This window comes from Solanum lycopersicum, chromosome 12 (assembly GCF_036512215.1).
Source record: "Solanum lycopersicum chromosome 12, SLM_r2.1".
Lineage (NCBI taxonomy): Eukaryota > Viridiplantae > Streptophyta > Magnoliopsida > Solanales > Solanaceae > Solanum > Solanum lycopersicum.
Window position 1 is genome coordinate 63,135,683 of NC_090811.1, and position 12,082 is coordinate 63,147,764.

The 12,082-nt window shown below is 31.3% G+C and overlaps 1 long non-coding RNA gene across 1 annotated transcript; it reads right to left on the reverse strand.

Moving 5' to 3' along the window:
* Positions 1-223: 223 nt before the first annotated feature.
* On the reverse strand, positions 224-2,538 carry LOC138340640 (uncharacterized). Its single transcript, XR_011213344.1, has 2 exons — positions 2,326-2,538; positions 224-516 (listed from the first exon to the last, which is right to left on the reverse strand). It is a non-coding gene; the product is annotated as an uncharacterized lncRNA (long non-coding RNA).
* Positions 2,539-12,082: the final 9,544 nt, after the last annotated feature.

Here is a 12,082-nt window from a genome sequence, read left to right on the forward strand (position 1 = left end):
GTGGGTCTTGTCCTGACTTTTATCTTTATCAGTTAGAGGTTTCATAGATAGTCAGTATAGTTGAGGAATTTTTATTAATAATTTATTTTATTAAATGTTTTAAAGACTAAATGTCACGACCCAAATTTGCAAGTCGTGATGGCACCTATGTTCCCAACCAATAGGTAAGCCAACCCAACATATTAACCCAACTAAACCAACAAATGAGTAAAAAGACTAACACTTAGCAAGAATCTCCAACATTGAGTTCCTTATAAGTACGAAATGCGGAAGCTAAAATATATCACCCCAAGAATTGGTGTCTTAAGTACAAGAGCTTCTAAAATTTGATGCAAGTTTGAAACTAAATGACAAATCTAACATAAGGGATATTCTTTCTGAATACTAATAACAGAATAACTAAAAGATACAGGGAGGTGTGGGGCACGGAACAGCCAAGCAGCTCACCACAACTCCAAGAACTTCAAGCTCGAACTCAACTTGCTCCACGAGATGTACTCTTACTCGGAATCGAATCTGCACCACAAAGAGTGCAACAAGTGTAGTATGAGTACGAAACCACGTGTACCCAGTATGTCTCATTGACCGACAACGAAGAAGTAGTGACGGAAGTTATATAAGAAAATAAATTCTTAGGTTATATAAGCATATACATATATATATATATATACATATATATATATTACACTTACTATTTAAGTTTCATCAATAAAGGAAATCAACATTAAGTATTTTCCAAACACCAAACGAAACACATAATCATCAAGATGAATGATGGGATGAAATGCAATGCAATATGATACCATGTAATGATATGTCTCAAAATACCCAGTACTCACTCAACGGTATATACATGATACTCCTCGGAAATACATCGAGAGTTCATGACCCATGGAGGACTCGCGAGGTTTATATACCGACACGGACGATCTCCACGTGTTTGTGCAGACGATCTCACCGCACTATCATAATATCAAATAATTTTTGCACGGACGGTCTCCACGTGCCCAAATTACAATCTTAACATCTCACCATCCCCAGCACGGATGATCTCCACGTGCCCAACTTATACTCAGTCTCATGTCTATGCATGTGGACAAGATTATTTCAATAGAGGAGATGATGATGCATCTCAATCAATCAATATGAACATAATACATAACCACCTCAATTATCACAACTATACGGGTGAAATAAATAAATAAAACACAATCACACAAGGAATTCAAGTCAATAATATATCAGCTAATGCCCATATGCTTTGGCATTCTCAAATTTCAATCCACATTCTATAATAGAAATTTTCCTTCTTATAACACCGGTACTCGTACCAATGCCCGTCACACCATTGATACGAGACCACCATTTTTCCCCCTTACCCCTTTGTCTATTTTTATTTTTAACCTTTAATTAGGAAAGAGTCCTTCAACAAGTCTAAAAAGTCTTAACATACCTCAAGAACCGAACTCGTATAATGAATCCTCAAGATAGTTCCTACCACTTTCGCAAAGTTTCGGAATGTTCACGATCTACCAATGATGCAATATTTGTAAGTAGCGAGTTTGTAAACATTCAAATTATTATAGGTACATCATAGACCCTAAAACTCACTCATATCTCTAATCAAATCTGAAATCTTGATGTAATCTATATGGCAAAAATTATCAAAATTGTCAAATTCCCGGCCAATAATTTAACCTTAATCTCTCCAAATATACTAAAATTTAAATGTTAAATTATTGGATATACACCTAATAATTAATTATCTATCTCAATATATAACTTAACTATTTTTTTTACACTAGGATAAAAATATAATAATAGAGATAAATCAATTTGAACCATTACATGAACCCAACTCTCAGAACCTAAATTTTCCTACAGTGCACATCTCAAAAAAAATTAAATAAATAAAAGGGAATCATCGTTGGCAATCAAATGGGAATCACTGGCAACTATGTATTATGGAACCTTACCTATTTAAGAAAAAAAAACGAAAAAGAAAATTAAATAACAAAGAAAATTTCAAACAATTAAAACCAATTCACTGGTAAGGGACCTATTAGATTGGAAATATTATTTTATTTTTTTGTTACACCTTTAACCACCAATCCAATCACCCCTTTTTTTGTTCTTATTGAAAGCCAAAATTTACAATAGCCCCTGCAACTTACCCCTCTCAAACTTTCCTACAAATTATATTAATATAATAAGACTAACTAACCATAATAATAATAACAATAAATAAAATCAGACAAGGAATCACCCTTTTATCTAAACTACACATGGATTTAAGAGAGGGGGAAAATCTGAATGATCTCTAACCTGCCGCCTCTGTTCTTCCGTTGCTTTGCCCTTCTACCTCTTTTCTTTTATTTTTTTTCTTTTTCTAATAACTAATTAAGTATTGAAAGTAGGGTATCCCACTAACTTAACTTAATTATATGGCTGAGGAGTAAAGGAAAAATACACAAATTACACACTTGGCCCATTAACTATCACCATATTAAATATTTTAGAAAAAAAATGGTAAACTAAATAATTGTAGTTACTAAATAGTTGAAAATACCCCTTTAAATTTTTTTTGGAAGGGGTCAAAATAGTCCTAGTTCTCAAAACGACCTAGCGGGTCGTTACACTAAAGTTCCCTATTTTATGGCTAGTTGAATATATTATTTTTTATTAAAAGTTGTTTATTTCAGTTTTAAGCTTTTGTATGCTTAAGTTAGTTTTCTACTTGTAGTCAGCCAGGATGAGGGTTCGCTTGGGGACCAGCGATGATCTTTGAGTCCTGGACATTTAATTTGATTCTATGTTTGCCCCTTAATTAGCACAAAAATGGATATTATGAGATATTAATTTGATTTTAGTTTTTGTCTCCCTTAATAAGCTCAACAGATGGATATATGATGACATAATGTATCCAGATTCTGAGTTATGTATTCGAATGCCTAAAAACATGAGATTTGTGTAATTAGAAAAAGAGTAAGGAAAGAATATATGTAATTCTTAAAATTTATACTTTAATTAATACTTTTTTTTATTTAATAAATATGAAATAACTATTCTTATTAAGATAGTCAATTAATATGAAATGGAGGGTGTATCTTTTAGATTATGATTTCATTAAATATGGAGTAATAATATGTGGACTAATTAAATAGTAAAGTCATTATTAATTATGAAAATTTGTAATGATTCGCTTTCAAAAGAATTAAGCTTGCATGTGTTTATACTTGGTGTTATGAAATAATATAAAACAATGAAGAAGAATAAAGTAGGAAAAAGAGAAAAAACTTCTTTTTATTTTGAAGTATATTCAGGATTCATGGATCTTCTTTACAATGAAGGAAAACCCCTTTATTTATAGGGTAAACCTAAATTTGTCCCCAAGTCGGATTCCTAACCATATCCTAAAAGGTCTCAACATAATAGACATTCAGTATAATACAAATATGTTTATAACACTCCCCCTTGAATGTCGGTAGATTATGTGTCTCGTTAAAACCTTATTAGATAAAACCCAGTGGAAAAAATCTAGTAAAGAAAAAAAGAGTACACATGTCTAATAATACGCATTATGGATGCCTCATTAAAAACCTTACAAGGAAAACTCAATGGGGACAAAAACTTGCGAGGGAAAAAGAGTACATCATGTATTAACTCCCCCTAATGAGAACATCAATCCACATACTTGAATCTTCGTTTTCCAAGCTTGTGCACCATCTTCTTGAAAGTTGTAGTTGGTAGAGACTTGGTGAATAAATTAACTATATTATTACTTGAACAAACATGTTGCATGTTCATATCACCATTCTTGGAAGCTCATGAGTGTAGAAGAACTTCGATGAAATATGCTTCATTTTATCTCCTTTCATGAAATTTCCCTTCAGGTCAAAGATTTCTGCAAGTTGCTTACTTCAACTTCTTTAAGCAAATAATCTATGCCTTTTGAAAACTCTTTAAGAGTTTCAATTCTAGTCATCTACTTGCATAACAAGTACTTGTATATGCTTTATGCATTTTGAATCTATTTAATCCTTATGAAGATTATAAATAAGTTTTTCAAAACTTGTATATGCTATAGATTTTGAACTCATCGGATATTTTCATATCATTATTATCAGGCAAAACATTCAATATTAAATGTTTGATATCTTTCAGTGCCTAGATTGCAAGTCAAATAAGTTTTAGGTTTACCAAGATGCATTATTCCACTTTTCACTTGATAATTGTTTTTGCACTAACATGCTTCAATAGACGTAGAATTCATATCCTCATAGTCATTTATAATCTTGCGCCCTATTGTATCAAAGATATTGTCAACAAAATATCATTTTATATCGATTCACAATATGACATAACTTATTAAGATTTCATTAGTTCATTATTTTTAGGTAGCTACCCCTCGCATGAGGTTTTTAAAATGTTATGTCATAGTCTCTCCAAGATCACATTGTCTCCTTATTATGATCATTTTGATTCTTTGATCCTCTCCCCTTTTCAAGAATTATTTTATTTAGAATTGATTAGTTTATCATGCTTCATCAATGTCGTAGACTCTATCCTTAAGGGAGATTCAATAGGAGTATTTACAACTCTTGTGTTGCTTCTAATATCCCCCTTATGTTTGTAACGATCTGTTTAGTCGTTTTGAGCAACAGATGTTATTTCTGGAAAACTGGCAGAGACGACGGATCCCACGACGGACCGTCATGGGCACGACGGACCGTCGAGGGGGTCTCGTTTCAAAACACTTAGAAATTCTGAAAAATGGGTACTGAAATCGACTCTCTGAACTTCGTAACGGAATGGCAGGACGGACCATCACAGGCGTAACGGACCGTCACAGATTCTTCAGAGAATTGAGTCTCTGAACTCTGTGACGGAGCAGCAGGACGGACCGTCGCAGGCGTGACGAGCTGTCACAGGCTGCGTAATCCCAGACTGGGTCGGATTTCTGTAATTATTTTTAAGGGGCGTTTTTGGACTATTCCGGCTTATAATTATAAAGTTAGTGGTTTATTATTAAATAACTCAATTACTTGGGGTTAAAAGAGGTAACCTTGAGTTAGTTAGTGGGTTAATTCATCATTCTTTTATACTTAATTATATGCTAATTAGGGTAAAGGAAAGAGGGTTTGAATAAGAAAATTTGAAAGAACAAGAAGAGAGAGAAAGGATCGATCGAGACAAGAGGGAAACGAAGAGAAAACAAAGCCTTGAGAAAATTGCTTGCTTGATCACGAATCTTCGGTGGAGGTAGGTTATGGTTTTTATACTATACGTAGTAAACTCTTAATAGCGAATGATATGTATGGGTAGTATTGTAAACCCTTCTATATGCTTAATTGTATGCTTGCATGAATGTGATTATGTAATTGTGATAAAATAAGCATGATGAAGCTATTGAATCCTAAATCGTGAGAGACCCTAATCTACTTTGTTAATGATGATGCCTTAGTGTAAAAGAAGGCTTGATGAACGAAAGTAGTGAGATTAGGGGATCGGGTGCCACGTTCCGGTACCAGGATAGTATATGAGGATCAGAGTGTCACGTTCCGACACCAGGATAGTATATGGATCGGGTGCCACGTTCCGGTACCAGGATAGTATATGAGGATCGGAGTATCACGTTCCGACACCAGGATAGTATATGGATCGGGTGCCACGTTTCGGTACCAGGATAGTATATGAGGATCGGAGTGTCACGTTCTGACACCAGGATAGTATATGGATCGGGTGCCACGTTTCAGTACCAGGATAGAATATGGATCGGGTGTCACGTTCCGACACCAGGATAGAATGAGGATCGGAATGTCACGTTCCGACACCAGGATAGTATATGAGGAGCGGAGTGTCACGTACCGACACGAGAGGAATAAAGATAACGAATCTTGAAAGATGTTAATATACTCAATCTAATGAACCTAATTTCCAAATGAGTATGATGAGGAGGCGTGAGTCCTCATTGATGTGCTTGGTGTTGTAACCAAGGGTTATGGTAATTGTAAATGCTGCATGCTAAGGATATTAGTTGATTTTATGATGTTATCTGATATATACTGTTTTCTATTTTGAGTTGGCCGATGATACCTACTCAGTACTTGTGTTTGTACTGACCCCTACTTGTATTTGTTTTCTTTGTAAATTGTGGAGTGCAGCAAACGTACCGTCGTCTTCAACTCAACCGCAACTCTAGCCAGTCTTCATTACTCCGGATATCAGGGTGAGCTAATGCTTCTAGCTTGGACTGGATCCTCCTCTTCATGTCTTGATGCCTTGAAGTTCTGGCATAGACTAGCTGTTTATGTATTTTAGCTTCTTTGATACTCTTAGATTTAGTAATTTGAAGTAGATGTTCTTATGATGATGACTTCCAGATTTTGGGGATAATAATAGTTGTTGAGTTTTTAGAAGTTATTGAATTGGTTTTTATTAATGAGTTTAAGTCTTCCGCATTACTTTCTGTTGATATTATATTGAAATGTTAAGGTTTAGATTGGTTGGTTCGCTCACATAGGAGGCTAAGTGTGGGTGCCAGTCGCGGCCCGATTTGGATCGCGACAATGTTAGACAAACTAACATATATCTCAATCTTTTGGAGAATCTATCTTTGTGCATCATTGTATATTCATTGATTATATACTACATATCAAAATAATATAATGAAAAATATATAGTCCCTGATCATAAATCAATTGAAAGAAAATTTGATCATAATTTATTGGTGTGATGCATACAACTACATTATATTTCACACCGTAAAACTTTGTTCTCATAAGCGATGATTGACAATTTATTTGAGGAATTTAATGTCAAATCAACTTGAATATTTATCAAATTATCAAGATGAATTATCTTGATTTCATATTCTGAAAGTTGTACTCTTAACTTAATTATTATGCACAAACAATTTGCGAATGTCAAACTACATGTTGACAACAAACGCACATATGATTATCTTATGAAATGCATCTCTTTATCATATCACATGATAGGTGAACGAGCCCATAGTCACATTTAACACTTTTCACAACTTATGGATTTAGTCTTAACATTAGTTGATCCAATCAACATGTCATGAGAACTGTTGACACCCAATTTTGATCCTGTCCGATAATAATTAATTAACGAGCTTCTTAATTCTAAACAATTTAAAATAATTAGATTTTATAAATCTTAAAATATTTTTCAAGTTATTTTAAATTAATCTTATCTTTTTTTTTATAATTCTTAGATAGCATATATGATTTACATAATTACGTATATAATTAATATATCTTATGAATATTCGGTTATCGTCTCAAAAAGATTTTATTTTTTTTAGTTGTATATTATTGTAATATTTTTTAAGGATTAGTTCTTTTCATAGTTAAATCGATTATTTATTTCGATAGAATTAAGAAGTTTATGAATTAACTTATATTAATTCATTTTATTTGTTTATTTTAGCGGAATTCACCAAGTAACTCAATTTGCCTAATTTATTAATTCTAAGGACAATGATGTGGGCCATTTTTTGAATTTCGGCAGTCCAATTCCCAAAGAACCCATTTCAGCAGGACCCCAAAAACTTACAAAAATGACTATATTTATAGGATTATTAAAGTTCAATAGCTATAAGTATAATATTTATAAAAAAATTTACTACATTTTAACTCTTTTTCTAGCTATATTATTGTATATGTTTTTCATTTTTCTATTTATACTTGATACAATTTTAATTACAATGAACTAAATAAGGAAACAATATTAATTGTATCAAAATAGTATCTTTGTTTATACAATTTAAAGTATTGATATATTAAGGATACAAGTATTTATAAAACATTAATATATTAATATATCAAACAAGATAAAGTATAACAATTTAGCACACGAACACGATAATTTAAAAAATAATACATTGTTGTTAGACAAAAAATGAATACACTAATATAGGATACATATATATTGTTGTTAAACAAAAGATGAATATATTTGACAATACAGAAACAAAAAAAAAAGGAAAATATTAGAATGTGTAGGTAGCAAAAGTACGCAAGTATTCGATTGCATAAAAAAATGAAAAAAAAATCAACAAACGTAAATCGCTTTTTGGTCAAGTTTTTCTTATAATACTTGAGGTTTGGTGTTGACTCGTGTAATTATTTATAAAAAAAATAGTATTAATGTATTCAATTATACTTATATTACCTAATTAACCTTTCAATTCGACATATTGCTTATGTATCCAAATATACTTGTATTCAGATAACACCATTTCAATTTGTGTTAACATTAGAATACTAGTGATTCAAAAAACAATATTAGAATACAAGTGTCTATGTATATAACTATTATACTATATACAAATTTGACAATCACACAAACATCAATCTCTTTTTGTTCATGTTCTTCTTGTACTACTTTTTTTTATATAACTTTAGTCATTGTAATATGAAAACGAGTGAATCGAAAGCCTATAAAAATAGATGCAACATATATGTATACAAATATGATCTTCAATTAAGTGATATCTGACGAATTTAAATTACAAAAGTTGTTTCTAAAATCATCAAAAAGATCTTAAATTGAAAGAAATTTGGGAGAAAAATACAGAAATTTTGTGATATAGGAAGATTGATGAAAGAGAAAGTATTAGTAAGGGTAAACATGGGGAATCAATCACATAAAATATGCCTACATATAATAAATTAGGTGTGTAATAATAACTTTTCTATTTAATATTAATAACATTTTTAATTAATATATATATATATATATATATATATATATATATATATATATATATATATATTTAACTTTGCTATTTATTATGTAATTATATTCATATAGCATAGAAAAAGTAAACTGTAGTTATTTATTTAAATGTATATCAATGTTTGTCATATTTTACATGTATATTAAGAAGAGCAACTTACAAAAATTACTACAGTTATAGGGTTACTGAATTTTAATAGCTATAAGTATGATATTTACAAAAAAATGACTATAGTTTAAGTTTATATCTAGCCGAATGTGTAACGTTTATTATTATTATTATTTATACACTAATACAATTACAATTTTAATTCACTAATAAGGTAATTTATGTTACAGCCCTTTAATTACTTCTCTAAGAGTCTCAACTTTCGGTTATTAAATTACCAATTACTATTTACCTATTGAAAACATATCCATTCAGATTTCATTTAAATAAACAAAATTATTGGAATACATTTTACTCCATTCTTTTGTTGTCTCTATTATTCTTACTTCATTGTTCTTATTCGGGCGTCATAAATATATTCATAGAATTTTGTTTCTTAAATTTATCTATTTTATTTGATGAATTGACGAATGAATCTTATTTCTTTCGATTTTAAATAGGTGAACTCCATGACAAACATAACTTGTGCAATAATTTTGATTTTTGTAAATGTACTTATGTGGCTCTTCAATAGGAGGATACACCACATATAATCTAATTTTCTACTAAGAAAAATGTATTATTTAATTTATACATTTAGAATATGAATACTTTGATTTCGAATGGTACAATGATTTATATAACTTAATGTATTAATATATCTAGGATACAAACCACTATAGAACTTAATGTATTAATATATCAAACTTGATAAAGTATATCAATTTAGCATACAAGCACAACAATTTAAATACATCTACCATATGAATACACCTATATAATATACATATGACTACCTTTGTTGTCAAACAGAAATACATGGACAACCCAAAAATAAGAAAAATAGACAGAACACAATGTGAGTATCCAAGTGTATTCAAATATACTTATATACCATAATCAAACCTTTCACCTTGTGATGATATTTCAATACGATTGGACAATTTAAAAAAAACGACAATGAAATATAATACAATACAAGTATTCAAATGTATAACTATTTCACTGTATAAAAAATTGAAAAATACAAATCATCATAGAATTTAATGTATTAATATATCAAACTTGATAAAGTATATCGATTTAGTGTAAGAGCACAACAATTTAAATAGTTACCTTATTAATACACCTACCTAAAATATATTTGAATACTTGTCGTTGAACAAAAATTGGATACATGGACAACCCAAAAATAAGAAAAATAGAACATAATACAATGTCAATATCCAAGTGCATTCAAATATAATTATATATCCTAATCAACCTTTGCTCATGTCCATATTGTATTTTTTTTACAACTATATACATATGAATATAACATGTTAATCTTTCCTCCGGCTTTTGTTGTACAGCTAAATCTCAACGTCTCTTTTCTCATGTTCTTGTTAAACTATTTTTTTCCATTGCTATTGAAATCAACGAAGGAAGTTCGTCCTAGAATTCATCAAATAAATGTATATCGGAGTACTGATTTTCACCATTATAATAAAAAATATTCAATTGAAACTCTATGAAAATAGATGAAATATACAGATGTATACAAATATAATCTTCATAAAAACAAAAAAAAAATGCAATTAGAAGATACCTAATGAAGATGAATCATAAAAATCATTCTTGCAATTATGCAAAAGGATCGTGAATCAGAAGGATCTTTGGAAAAAAAATCGGTGTTATAAAAATATTGAAAGAGAAAACATTAAAGATGGTAAACATAGAGAACAAGCACCGTAAAAAATGCCTAACATAATTGATTAGGATTGTACTAATTACTTTGCTACTTAATATTTCTTAATATTCATGTAAAATATGCCAAACATTAATATACATTTAAAATAAATAACTACAGTTCACTTTTTTTATGTTATATGGATATAATTATATAATAAATATGTCACGATCCAAAACGAGCCGCGAGTGACACCCACACTTATCCTCCTATGTGAGTGAACCAACCAATCTGAACCCCAACATTTCAACCATAATAAACAGAATATAATGCGGAAAACTTAAAACTCATTAACAAAATCAATTAATAACTTCTAAAATTCAATACTTATCATTCCCCAAAATCTGGAAGTCATCATCACAAGAACATCTATCGTCAAATTACTAAATCTAATAATGTCTAGGAAGCTAAAACAAATACAAGAGATAGTCCATGTCCGAACTTCAAGGACATCAAGATATGAATGAGAGAGAATCCAGTCCGAGCTAGGAACAATAGCTCACCCTGAAATCTGACGTGGTGAAGACTGGCTAGAGTTGCGGTTGAGTTGAAGACGATGGTACGTTTGCTGCACTCCGCAAATAACAAGAGAAAACATACAAGTAGGGGTCAGTACAAGCACAAGTACTGAGTAGATATCATCGGCCAACTCAAAATAGAAAGCAATATATATCAGATAATATCATAAAATCAACTACAATACTCAACAGGTAGCAGCAACAAGTACAAGAATCATTGATAATAACGCCAAGTACACCCATGAGGACTCAAGCCTCCATACCATACTCATTTGGGAAATAGGTTCATTAAATTGAGTCCATCAACATAATTCAAGATTCATTCTTTACTATCCTGGTGTCGGAACATGACACTCCCATCCCCTAATACTACGTGTCGGTCTATGACACCCGATCTCCTAATACTACGTGTCGGTTCGTGACACCCGATCCCCTAATACTATGTATCGGTTCGTGACACTCGATCCCCTAATACTACGTGTCGATTCGTGACACCCGATCCCCCTAATACTACGTGTCGGTTCGTGACACCCCATCCCCTAATACTACGTGTCGGTTCGTGACACCCGATCCATTAATACTACGTGTCGGTTCGTGACACCCGATCCCTTGACCTCATTCTTTTAGTTCATCAAGCCTTCTTTTATACCAAGACATCATCATTAACAGAGAGGGTTTTAGGTTTAAGCTTCACAACCTTATCTTTCCAACCCATTACAATTACATAATCACATCATGCAAGCATATAATTAAGCATATAGAAGACTTTACAATACTACCCAATACATATCATTCGCTATTAAGAGTTTACTATGAAATAGCATAAACCATAACCTACCTCCACCGAAGAATCGTGATTAAGCAATCTACTTCCCAAAGCTGCGTTCTTCTCTCCCTCTCGCTCGTTTCTCCCTTCTTCTC